General features: G+C 51.9%; 1 protein-coding gene across 3 annotated transcripts in view; it reads right to left on the minus strand.

Annotated features, from left to right (window-relative positions):
• Positions 1–12,067, minus strand: part of snapc4 (small nuclear RNA activating complex, polypeptide 4) — a 98,896-nt gene that overhangs the window by 70,893 nt on the left and 15,936 nt on the right. The window lies entirely within an intron of this gene.

The following is a 12,067-nucleotide window of genomic DNA, read 5'->3' on the forward strand; positions in this document are numbered from 1 at the left end:
GGGTTAGATACAGAGTAAAGCTCCCTCTACACTGTTCCCATCAAACACTCCCAGGACAGGTACAGCACGGGGTTAGATACAGAGTAAAGTTCCCTCTACACTGTCCCCATCAAACCCTCCCAGGACAGGTACAGCATGGGGTTAGATACAGAGTAAAGCTCCCTCTACACTGTCCCCATCAAACACTCCCAGGACAGGTACAGCACGGGGTTAGATACAGAGTAAAGCTACCTCAACACTGTCCCCATCAAACACTCCCAGGACAGGTACAGCACGGGGTTAGATACAGAGTAAAGCTACCTCGACACTGTCCCCATCAAACAATCCCCATCAAACAATCCCAGGACAGGTACAGCACGGGGTTAGATCCAGAGTAAAGCTACCTCGACACTGTCCCCATCAAACACTCCCAGGACAGGTACAGCACGGGGTTAGATACAGAGTAACGTTCCCTCTACGCTGTCCCCATCAAACACTCCCAGGACAGGTACAGCACGGGGTTAGATACAGAGTAAAGCTACTTCGACACTGTCCCCATCAAACAATCCCAGGACAGGTACAGCACAGGGTTAGATACAGAGTAAAGCTCCCTCGACACTGTCCCCATCAAACACTCCCAGGACAGGTACAGCACGGGGTTAGATACAGAGTAAAGCTCCCTCTACACTGTCCCCATCAAACACTCCCAGGACAGGTACAGCACGGGGTTAGATATAGAGTAAAGCTACCTCGACACTGTCCCCATCAAACACTCCCAGGACAGGTACAGCACGGGGTTAGATACAGAGTAAAGCTACCTCGACACTGTCCCCATCAAACACTCCCAGGACAGGTACAACACGGGGTTAGATACAGAGTAAAGCTCCCTCTACACTGTCCCCATCAAACTCTCCCAGGACAGGTACAGCACGGGGTTAGATACAGAGTAAAGCTACCTCGACACTGTCCCCATCAAACAGTCCCAGGACAGGTACAGCACAGGGTTAGATACAGAGTAAAGCTCCCTCGACACTGTCCCCATCAAACACTCCCAGGACAGGTACAGCACGGGGTTAGATACAGAGTAAAGCTCCCTCTACACTGTCCCCATCAAACACTCCCAGGACAGGTACAGCACGGGGTTAGATACAGAGTAAAGCTACCTCGACACTGTCCCCATCAAACACTCCCAGGACAGGTACAGCACGGGGTTAGATACAGAGTAAAGCTACCTCGACACTGTCCCCATCAAACGCTCCCAGGACAGGTACAACACGGGGTTAGATACAGAGTAAAGCTCCCTCTACACTGTCCCCATCAAACTCTCCCAGGACAGGTACAGCACGGGGTTAGATACAGAGTAAAGCTACCTCGACACTGTCCCCATCAAACACTCCCAGGACAGGTACAACACGGGGTTAGATACAGAGTAAAGCTCCCTCTACACTGTCCCCATCAAACTCTCCCAGGACAGGTACAGCACGGGGTTAGATACAGAGTAAAGCTCCCTCTACACTGTCCCCATCAAACTCTCCCAGGACAGGTACAGCACGGGGTTAGATACAGAGTAAAGCTCCCTCTACACTGTCCCCATCAAACACTCCCAGGACAGGTACAGCACGGGGTTAGATACAGAGTAAAGCTTCCTCTACACTGTCCCCATCAAACACTCCCAGGACAGGTACAGCACTGGGTTAGATACAGAGTAAAGCTCCCTCTGCACTTTCCCCATCAAACACTCCCAGGACAGGTACAGCACGGGGTTAGATACAGAGTAAAGCTCCCTCTGCACTGTCCCCATCAAACACTCCCAGGACAGGTACAGCACGGGGTTAGATACAGAGTAAAGCTCCCTCTACACCGTCCCCATCAAACACTCCCAGGACAGGTACAGCACGGGGTTAGATACAGAGTAAAGCTCCCTCTACACTGTCCCCATCAAACACTCCCAGGACAGGTACAGCACGGGGTATGATACAGAATAAAGCTCCCTCTACACTGTCCCCATCAAACACTCCCAGGACAGGTACAGCACGGGGTTAGATACAGAGTAAAGCTCCCTCTACACTGTTCCCATCAAACACTCCCAGGACAGGTACAGCACGGGGTTAGATACAGAGTAAAGCTCCCTCTACACTGTCCCCATCAAACCCTCCCAGGACAGGTACAGCATGGGGTTAGATACAGAGTAAAGCTCCCTCTACACTGTCCCCATCAAACACTCCCAGGACAGGTACAGCACGGGGTTAGATACAGAGTAAAGCTACCTCGACACTGTCCCCATCAAACACTCCCAGGACAGGTACAGCACGGGGTTAGATACAGAGTAAAGCTACCTCGACACTGTCCCCATCAAACAATCCCCATCAAACAATCCCAGGACAGGTACAGCACGGGGTTAGATCCAGAGTAAAGCTACCTCGACACTGTCCCCATCAAACACTCCCAGGACAGGTACAGCACGGGGTTAGATACAGAGTAACGCTCCCTCTACACTGTCCCCATCAAACACTCCCAGGACAGGTACAGCACGGGGTTAGATACAGAGTAAAGCTACCTCGACACTGTCCCCATCAAACAATCCCAGGACAGGTACAGCACAGGGTTAGATACAGAGTAAAGCTCCCTCGACACTGTCCCCATCAAACACTCCCAGGACAGGTACAGCACGGGGTTAGATACAGAGTAAAGCTACCTCGACACTGTCCCCATCAAACAGTCCCAGGACAGGTACAGCACAGGGTTAGATACAGAGTAAAGCTCCCTCGACACTGTCCCCATCAAACACTCCCAGGACAGGTACAGCACGGGGTTAGATACAGAGTAAAGCTCCCTCTACACTGTCCCCATCAAACACTCCCAGGACAGGTACAGCACGGGGTTAGATACAGAGTAAAGCTACCTCGACACTGTCCCCATCAAACACTCCCAGGACAGGTACAGCACGGGGTTAGATACAGAGTAAAGCTACCTCGACACTGTCCCCATCAAACACTCCCAGGACAGGTACAACACGGGGTTAGATACAGAGTAAAGCTCCCTCTACACTGTCCCCATCAAACTCTCCCAGGACAGGTACAGCACGGGGTTAGATACAGAGTAAAGCTACCTCGACACTGTCCCCATCAAACACTCCCAGGACAGGTACAACACGGGGTTAGATACAGAGTAAAGCTCCCTCTACACTGTCCCCATCAAACTCTCCCAGGACAGGTACAGCACGGGGTTAGATACAGAGTAAAGCTCCCTCTACACTGTCCCCATCAAACTCTCCCAGGACAGGTACAGCACGGGGTTAGATACAGAGTAAAGCTCCCTCTGCACTGTCCCCATCAAACACTCCCAGGACAGGTACAGCACGGGGTTAGATACAGAGTAAAGCTTCCTCTACACTGTCCCCATCAAACACTCCCAGGACAGGTACAGCACGGGGTTAGATACAGAGTAAAGCTCCCTCTGCACTGTCCCCATCAAACACTCCCAGGACAGGTACAGCACGGGGTTAGATACAGAGTAAAGCTCCCTCTACACTGTCCCCATCAAACACTCCCAGGACAGGTACAGCACGGGGTTAGATACAGAGTAAAGCTACCTCGACACTGTCCCCATCAAACACTCCCAGGACAGGTACAGCACGGGGTTAGATACAGAGTAAAGCTACCTCGACACTGTCCCCATCAAACAATCCCAGGACAGGTACAGCACGGGGTTAGATCCAGAGTAAAGCTACCTCGACACTGTCCCCATCAAACACTCCCAGGACAGGTACAGCACGGGGTTAGATACAGAGTAACGCTCCCTCTACACTGTCCCCATCAAACACTCCCAGGACAGGTACAGCACGGGGCTAGATACAGAGTAAAGCTACCTCGACACTGTCCCCATCAAACACTCCCAGGACAGGTACAGCACGGGGTTAGATACAGAGTAAAGCTACCTCGACACTGTCCCCATCAAACAGTCCCAGGACAGGTACAGCACGGGGTTAGATACAGAGTAAAGCTCCCTCGACACTGTCCCCATCAAACACTCCCAGGACAGGTACAGCACGGGGTTAGATACAGAGTAAAGCTCCCTCTACACTGTCCCCATCAAACACTCCCAGGACAGGTACAGCACGGGGTTAGATACAGAGTAAAGCTACCTCGACACTGTCCCCATCAAACACTCCCAGGACAGGTACAGCACGGGGTTAGATACAGAGTAAAGCTACCTCGACACTGTCCCCATCAAACACTCCCAGGACAGGTACAACACGGGGTTAGATACAGAGTAAAGCTCCCTCTACACTGTCCCCATCAAACTCTCCCAGGACAGGTACAGCACGGGGTTAGATACAGAGTAAAGCTACCTCGACACTGTCCCCATCAAACTCTCCCAGGACAGGTACAGCACGGGGTAAGATACAGAGTAAAGCTCCCTCTACACTGTCCCCATCAAACTCTCCCAGGACAGGTACAGCACGGGGTTAGATACAGAGTAAAGCTCCCTCTACACTGTCCCCATCAAACACTCCCAGGACAGGTACAGCACGGGGTTAGATACAGAGTAAAGCTTCCTCTACACTGTCCCCATCAAACACTCCCAGGACAGGTACAGCACGGGGTTAGATACAGAGTAAAGCTCCCTCTACACTGTCCCCATCAAACACTCCCAGGACAGGTGCAGCACGGGGTTAGATACAGAGTAAAGCTTCCTCCACACTGTCCCCATCAAACACTCCCAGGACAGGTACAGCACGGGGTTAGATACAGAGTAAAGCTCCCTCTACACTGTCCCCATCAAACACTCCCAGGACAGGTACAGCACGGGGTTAGATACAGAGTAAAGCTCCCTCTACACTGTCCCCATCAAACACTCCCAGGACAGGTACAGCACGGGGTTAGATACAGAGTAAATCTCCCTCTACACTGTCCCCATCAACACTCCCAGGACAGGTACAGCACGGGGATAGATACAGAGTAAAGCTCCCTCTACACTGTCCCCATCAAACACTCCCAGGACAGGTACAGCACGGGGTTAGATACAGAGTAAAGCTCCCTCTACACTGTCCCCATCAAACACTCCCAGGACAGGTACAGCACGGGGTTAGATACAGAATAAAGCTCCCTCTACACTGTCCCCATCAAACACTCCCAGGACAGGTACAGCACGGGGTTAGATACAGAGTAAATCTCCCTCTACACTGTCCCCATCAACACTCCCAGGACAGGTACAGCACGGGGATAGATACAGAGTAAAGCTCCCTCTACACTGTCCCCATCAAACACTCCCAGGACAGGTACAGCACGGGGTTAGATACAGAGTAAAGCTCCCTCTACACTGTCCCCATCAACACTCCCAGGACAGGTACAGCACGGGGATAGATACAGAGTAAAGCTCCCTCTACACTGTCCCCATCAAACACTCCCAGGACAGGTACAGCACGGGGTTAGATACAGAGTAAAGCTCCCTCTACACTGTCCCCATCAAACACTCCCAGGACAGGTACAGCACGGGGTTAGATACAGAATAAAGCTCCCTCTACACTGTCCCCATCAAACACTCCCAGGACAGGTACAGCACGGGGTTAGATACAGAGTAAAGCTCCCTCTACACTGTTCCCATCAAACACTCCCAGGACAGGTACAGCACGGGGTTAGATACAGAGTAAAGTTCCCTCTACACTGTCCCCATCAAACCCTCCCAGGACAGGTACAGCATGGGGTTAGATACAGAGTAAAGCTCCCTCTACACTGTCCCCATCAAACACTCCCAGGACAGGTACAGCACGGGGTTAGATACAGAGTAAAGCTACCTCAACACTGTCCCCATCAAACACTCCCAGGACAGGTACAGCACGGGGTTAGATACAGAGTAAAGCTACCTCGACACTGTCCCCATCAAACAATCCCCATCAAACAATCCCAGGACAGGTACAGCACGGGGTTAGATCCAGAGTAAAGCTACCTCGACACTGTCCCCATCAAACACTCCCAGGACAGGTACAGCACGGGGTTAGATACAGAGTAACGTTCCCTCTACGCTGTCCCCATCAAACACTCCCAGGACAGGTACAGCACGGGGTTAGATACAGAGTAAAGCTACTTCGACACTGTCCCCATCAAACAATCCCAGGACAGGTACAGCACAGGGTTAGATACAGAGTAAAGCTCCCTCGACACTGTCCCCATCAAACACTCCCAGGACAGGTACAGCACGGGGTTAGATACAGAGTAAAGCTCCCTCTACACTGTCCCCATCAAACACTCCCAGGACAGGTACAGCACGGGGTTAGATATAGAGTAAAGCTACCTCGACACTGTCCCCATCAAACACTCCCAGGACAGGTACAGCACGGGGTTAGATACAGAGTAAAGCTACCTCGACACTGTCCCCATCAAACACTCCCAGGACAGGTACAACACGGGGTTAGATACAGAGTAAAGCTCCCTCTACACTGTCCCCATCAAACTCTCCCAGGACAGGTACAGCACGGGGTTAGATACAGAGTAAAGCTACCTCGACACTGTCCCCATCAAACACTCCCAGGACAGGTACAACACGGGGTTAGATACAGAGTAAAGCTTCCTCTACACTGTCCCCATCAAACACTCCCAGGACAGGTACAGCACGGGGTTAGATACAGAGTAAAGCTCCCTCTACACTGTCCCCATCAAACACTCCCAGGACAGGTACAGCACGGGGTTAGATACAGAGTAAAGCTACCTCGACACTGTCCCCATCAAACAGTCCCAGGACAGGTACAGCACAGGGTTAGATACAGAGTAAAGCTCCCTCGACACTGTCCCCATCAAACACTCCCAGGACAGGTACAGCACGGGGTTAGATACAGAGTAAAGCTCCCTCTACACTGTCCCCATCAAACACTCCCAGGACAGGTACAGCACGGGGTTAGATACAGAGTAAAGCTACCTCGACACTGTCCCCATCAAACACTCCCAGGACAGGTACAGCACGGGGTTAGATACAGAGTAAAGCTACCTCGACACTGTCCCCATCAAACGCTCCCAGGACAGGTACAACACGGGGTTAGATACAGAGTAAAGCTCCCTCTACACTGTCCCCATCAAACTCTCCCAGGACAGGTACAGCACGGGGTTAGATACAGAGTAAAGCTACCTCGACACTGTCCCCATCAAACACTCCCAGGACAGGTACAACACGGGGTTAGATACAGAGTAAAGCTCCCTCTACACTGTCCCCATCAAACTCTCCCAGGACAGGTACAGCACGGGGTTAGATACAGAGTAAAGCTCCCTCTACACTGTCCCCATCAAACTCTCCCAGGACAGGTACAGCACGGGGTTAGATACAGAGTAAAGCTCCCTCTACACTGTCCCCATCAAACACTCCCAGGACAGGTACAGCACGGGGTTAGATACAGAGTAAAGCTTCCTCTACACTGTCCCCATCAAACACTCCCAGGACAGGTACAGCACTGGGTTAGATACAGAGTAAAGCTCCCTCTGCACTTTCCCCATCAAACACTCCCAGGACAGGTACAGCACGGGGTTAGATACAGAGTAAAGCTCCCTCTGCACTGTCCCCATCAAACACTCCCAGGACAGGTACAGCACGGGGTTAGATACAGAGTAAAGCTCCCTCTACACCGTCCCCATCAAACACTCCCAGGACAGGTACAGCACGGGGTTAGATACAGAGTAAAGCTCCCTCTACACTGTCCCCATCAAACACTCCCAGGACAGGTACAGCACGGGGTATGATACAGAATAAAGCTCCCTCTACACTGTCCCCATCAAACACTCCCAGGACAGGTACAGCACGGGGTTAGATACAGAGTAAAGCTCCCTCTACACTGTTCCCATCAAACACTCCCAGGACAGGTACAGCACGGGGTTAGATACAGAGTAAAGCTCCCTCTACACTGTCCCCATCAAACCCTCCCAGGACAGGTACAGCATGGGGTTAGATACAGAGTAAAGCTCCCTCTACACTGTCCCCATCAAACACTCCCAGGACAGGTACAGCACGGGGTTAGATACAGAGTAAAGCTACCTCGACACTGTCCCCATCAAACACTCCCAGGACAGGTACAGCACGGGGTTAGATACAGAGTAAAGCTACCTCGACACTGTCCCCATCAAACAATCCCCATCAAACAATCCCAGGACAGGTACAGCACGGGGTTAGATCCAGAGTAAAGCTACCTCGACACTGTCCCCATCAAACACTCCCAGGACAGGTACAGCACGGGGTTAGATACAGAGTAACGCTCCCTCTACACTGTCCCCATCAAACACTCCCAGGACAGGTACAGCACGGGGTTAGATACAGAGTAAAGCTACCTCGACACTGTCCCCATCAAACAATCCCAGGACAGGTACAGCACAGGGTTAGATACAGAGTAAAGCTCCCTCGACACTGTCCCCATCAAACACTCCCAGGACAGGTACAGCACGGGGTTAGATACAGAGTAAAGCTACCTCGACACTGTCCCCATCAAACAGTCCCAGGACAGGTACAGCACAGGGTTAGATACAGAGTAAAGCTCCCTCGACACTGTCCCCATCAAACACTCCCAGGACAGGTACAGCACGGGGTTAGATACAGAGTAAAGCTCCCTCTACACTGTCCCCATCAAACACTCCCAGGACAGGTACAGCACGGGGTTAGATACAGAGTAAAGCTACCTCGACACTGTCCCCATCAAACACTCCCAGGACAGGTACAGCACGGGGTTAGATACAGAGTAAAGCTACCTCGACACTGTCCCCATCAAACACTCCCAGGACAGGTACAACACGGGGTTAGATACAGAGTAAAGCTCCCTCTACACTGTCCCCATCAAACTCTCCCAGGACAGGTACAGCACGGGGTTAGATACAGAGTAAAGCTACCTCGACACTGTCCCCATCAAACACTCCCAGGACAGGTACAACACGGGGTTAGATACAGAGTAAAGCTCCCTCTACACTGTCCCCATCAAACTCTCCCAGGACAGGTACAGCACGGGGTTAGATACAGAGTAAAGCTCCCTCTACACTGTCCCCATCAAACTCTCCCAGGACAGGTACAGCACGGGGTTAGATACAGAGTAAAGCTCCCTCTGCACTGTCCCCATCAAACACTCCCAGGACAGGTACAGCACGGGGTTAGATACAGAGTAAAGCTTCCTCTACACTGTCCCCATCAAACACTCCCAGGACAGGTACAGCACGGGGTTAGATACAGAGTAAAGCTCCCTCTGCACTGTCCCCATCAAACACTCCCAGGACAGGTACAGCACGGGGTTAGATACAGAGTAAAGCTCCCTCTGCACTGTCCCCATCAAACACTCCCAGGACAGGTACAGCACGGGGTTAGATACAGAGTAAAGCTCCCTCTACACCGTCCCCATCAAACACTCCCAGGACAGGTGCAGCACGGGGTTAGATACAGAGTAAAGCTTCCTGCACACTGTCCCCATCAAACACTCCCAGGACAGGTACAGCACGGAGTTAGATACAGAGTAAAGCTCCCTCTACACTGTCCCCATCAAACACTCCCAGGACAGGTACAGCACGGGGTTAGATACAGAGTACAGCTCCCTCTACACTGTCCCCATCAAACACTCCCAGGACAGGTACAGCACGGGGTTAGATACAGAGTAAATCTCCCTCTACACTGTCCCCATCAACACTCCCAGGACAGGTACAGCACGGGGATAGATACAGAGTAAAGCTCCCTCTACACTGTCCCCATCAAACTCTCCCAGGACAGGTACAGCACGGGGTTAGATACAGAGTAAAGCTCCCTCTACACTGTCCCCATCAAACACTCCCAGGACAGGTACAGCACGGGGTTAGATACAGAATAAAGCTCCCTCTACACTGTCCCCATCAAACACTCCCAGGACAGGTACAGCACGGGGTTAGATACAGAGTAAAGCTCCCTCTACACTGTTCCCATCAAACACTCCCAGGACAGGTACAGCACGGGGTTAGATACAGAGTAAAGCTCCCTCTACACTGTCCCCATCAAACACTCCCAGGACAGGTACAGCACAGGGTTAGATACGGAGTAAAGCTCCCTCTACACTGTTCCCATCAAACACTCCCAGGACAGGTACAGCACGGGGATAGATACAGAGTAAAGCTCCCTCTACACTGTCCCCATCAAACACTCCCAGGACAGGTACAGCACGGGGTTAGATACAGAGTAAAGCTCCCTCTACACTATCCCCATTAAACACTCCCAGGACAGGTACAGCACGGGGTTAGATACAGAGTAAAGCTCCCTCTACACTGTCCCCATCAAACACTCCCAGGACAGGTACAGCACGGGGTTAGATACAGAGTAAAGCTCCCTCTACACTGTCCCCATCAAACACTCCCAGGACAGGTACAGCACGGGGTTAGATACAGAGTAAAGCTCCCTCTACACTATCCCCATTAAACACTCGCAGGACAGGTACAGCACGGGGTTAGATACAGAGTAAAGCTCCCTCGACACTGTCCCCATGAAACACTCCCAGGACAGGTACAGCACGGGGTTAGATACAGAGTAAAGCTCCCTCTACACTGTCCCCATCAAACACTCCCAGGACAGGTACAGCACGGGGTTAGATACAGAGTAAAGCTCCCTCTGCACTGTCCCCATCAAACACTCCCAGGACAGGTACAGCATGGGGTTAGATACAGAGTAAAGCTCCCTCTACACTATCCCCATTAAACACTCCCAGGACAGGTACAGCACGGGGTTAGATACAGAGTAAAGCTCCCTCTACACTGTTCCCATCAAACACTCCCAGGACAGGTACAGCACGGGGTTAGATACAGAGTAAAGCTCCCTCTACACTGTCCCCATCAAACACTCCCAGGACAGGTACAGCACAGGGTTAGATACGGAGTAAAGCTCCCTCTACACTGTTCCCATCAAACACTCCCAGGACAGGTACAGCACAGGGTTAGATACGGAGTAAAGCTCCCTCCACACTGTTCCCATCAAACACTCCCAGGACAGGTACAGCACGGGGTTAGATACAGAGTAAAGCTCCCTCTACACTATCCCCATTAAACACTCCCAGGACAGGTACAGCACGGGGTTAGATACAGAGTAAAGCTACCTCGACACTGTCCCCATCAAACGCTCCCAGGACAGGTACAACACGGGGTTAGATACAGAGTAAAGCTCCCTCTACACTGTCCCCATCAAACTCTCCCAGGACAGGTACAGCACGGGGTTAGATACAGAGTAAAGCTACCTCGACACTGTCCCCATCAAACACTCCCAGGACAGGTACAACACGGGGTTAGATACAGAGTAAAGCTCCCTCTACACTGTCCCCATCAAACTCTCCCAGGACAGGTACAGCACGGGGTTAGATACAGAGTAAAGCTTCCTCTACACTGTCCCCATCAAACACTCCCAGGACAGGTACAGCACGGGGTTAGATACAGAGTAAAGCTCCCTCTGCACTTTCCCCATCAAACACTCCCAGGACAGGTACAGCACGGGGTTAGATACAGAGTAAAGCTCCCTCTGCACTGTCCCCATCAAACACTCCCAGGACAGGTACAGCACGGGGTTAGATACAGAGTAAAGCTCCCTCTACACCGTCCCCATCAAACACTCCCAGGACAGGTGCAGCACGGGGTTAGATACAGAGTAAAGCTTCCTCCACACTGTCCCCATCAAACACTCCCAGGACAGGTACAGCACGGAGTTAGATACAGAGTAAAGCTCCCTCTACACTGTCCCCATCAAACACTCCCAGGACAGGTACAGCACGGGGTTAGATACAGAGTACAGCTCCCTCTACACTGTCCCCATCAAACACTCCCAGGACAGGTACAGCACGGGGTTAGATACAGAGTAAATCTCCCTCTACACTGTCCCCATCAACACTCCCAGGACAGGTACAGCACGGGGATAGATACAGAGTAAAGCTCCCTCTACACTGTCCCCATCAAACACTCCCAGGACAGGTACAGCACGGGGTTAGATACAGAGTAAAGCTCCCTCTACACTGTCCCCATCAAACACTCCCAGGACAGGTACAGCACGGGGTATGATACAGAATAAAGCTCCCTCTACACTGTCCCCATCAAACACTCCCAGGACAGGTACAGCACGGGGTTAGATA

Source organism: Scyliorhinus torazame, chromosome 22 (genome assembly GCF_047496885.1).
Source record: "Scyliorhinus torazame isolate Kashiwa2021f chromosome 22, sScyTor2.1, whole genome shotgun sequence".
NCBI classification, from domain to species: Eukaryota; Metazoa; Chordata; class Chondrichthyes; order Carcharhiniformes; family Scyliorhinidae; genus Scyliorhinus; species Scyliorhinus torazame.